The sequence below is a fragment of the Alligator sinensis genome, unplaced genomic scaffold, assembly GCF_000455745.1.
Source record: "Alligator sinensis unplaced genomic scaffold, ASM45574v1 scaffold544_1, whole genome shotgun sequence".
Lineage (NCBI taxonomy): Eukaryota > Metazoa > Chordata > Crocodylia > Alligatoridae > Alligator > Alligator sinensis.
This window is the reverse complement of record NW_005841937.1, coordinates 147,744-149,640: the sequence shown is the minus strand read 5'-3', so window position 1 is coordinate 149,640 and position 1,897 is coordinate 147,744.

Here is a 1,897-nt window from a genome sequence, read left to right as displayed (position 1 = left end):
CTGAATACTGAAAAAAACATATTTTAATAGATTATTTCTGAAGAAAAAGCTGTGGATATATACCTTCTTTGCCATTTAGAAATACATTTAAGCTCCACATATCTGGAAATTCAGAGCAGTATATCTATCATACTGTTGTCAACTGAAAGGGCAGCATGATCTTGCCTGTAATTATCCATTTGTGTGTGCGACAGTAGTATTTTTAATGCGCCATGCAACCTTTGCTTACTAGGAATGCTGATATTTAAGAGCCTGATCCTGTAGACCTTACTCAGGCATTGACCTTAAGAGGAGTTTTAACTGATAAAAATTTCAGGATCATGCCCTGGGACAAAAGCTGAAATCCTTTCGTTCATAGCATTTACTTACATGAAAGTCCCATTGAATTTAACTGGAGGTTTTCTTGAGTAAGAATGATATGGCTCTACAGCTTGATTGTCACTTAAGGCAGTAAAACCTCTCTGAGGGAGATGAAGGTGAGAAAATCTATTAAAGGATCCCTTTTCAGAGTTCCTCCACAATGTTTCACTTCAAGTTATGAGGGCTGCCACTGCACTCCTTTCCTGAGTATGAGTCTTGGCCCAGCCCTGCAAACCTGGAAGAAAATTTAGCTATTTGAAAAAAAACATGTCTATCCTGTGCTCTGTACCCTTCTCAGCAATGTGACGGTTCTACCAGATCTTCACATATCCATGGTGCCAAAGGTCCCTATGCAAAGGGAATACCTCCCAGGCCCCATCAAGGGACTCTATGGACTGGGACCCATGGCTCTGAGATACTGTATCTGCATAAAATCTCTGGGTGCACAGTGAAAACATTTTGCATATTCTACTCCAAGTCTTATCCAACCTGAGGTTTTCCATTCTCTGTCCCACCTGGGTTCCATCTCCTTATAGATCTAGGTTGTGCAGACTCCTTTGTGATGCCCCCGTAAATTATGGTGGTGCTATAAACATGGTTGGCACCCATCTGTCTAATATATGGGAGAAGAGAGATGTGTGTGCAGGACATTCCCTCCACATGTGGAAATTTGGGGGACATGATCTGGCCCCAAATTTGTCTTGCAATTACTGCTTTAAAGAACAGAGTAACTATAAACCAAAGTAGGGCCAGATTCTATTCTACCTATTAGGCTTCTAAGTGGATTTAGGCACGTAAATGCAATTCTATTCTACTCTACTCAAATCCTTTGAAATGAATTAATGCATGTACTTTTGTAATTTATCATCTTACCCTTAAGGTTGAATCACAGGAAAAAAAAAACAGTGAGGAGGAGGACCCACCCAACCTTTGTCTAGTTTTTTTTTTTTTCCAGGGTCTCAGACTAGAGTAGAATTACACTCAGGTACTTAAATCAACTATAGTAAAAGACTTGTTATCTGGCATGAGTGGGGAATGGGGGTGCCGGTAATCTAAAAATGTGGGTTACCTGAGGCACAGGGTTTTCTGGCCAGATGTGGAGCTGGGGGAGGAGGGGTAGGGCAGCCACATGTGGAGTCCAGGGGCGGGGGGGAGGAGGTGGTGGCCGCGTGTGAGCTCCCCCCCACCTCCCGCATCCAGCCAGAAATTCCAGTTAATAGAAATGCCAGTTAGTAAAATGCTGGATAACAGGGCTTTTACTGTAATATTTCTTAATAGGTGGAATAGAGTCTTGCCTCTGGTGTTTTGTACAAAGCCTACAAAGTGCTTTTTCTTTTTAATGTTTGGTGAGGTTATATTTGCAGTAAAAGTGAAACTAGTAGCACTAGATAAAATCTTAAGTGTCTCCTCCTGTTATTCAGCAGCTGTTGCAAATCCATACAGCAATTTGTAAGTCACATTAACAGCCTACAGCATGCAGAGGAATTTTCCTTCATAGATATTGAGAGGACTTTTTCTAGAGTTTTAGAGAACTAAA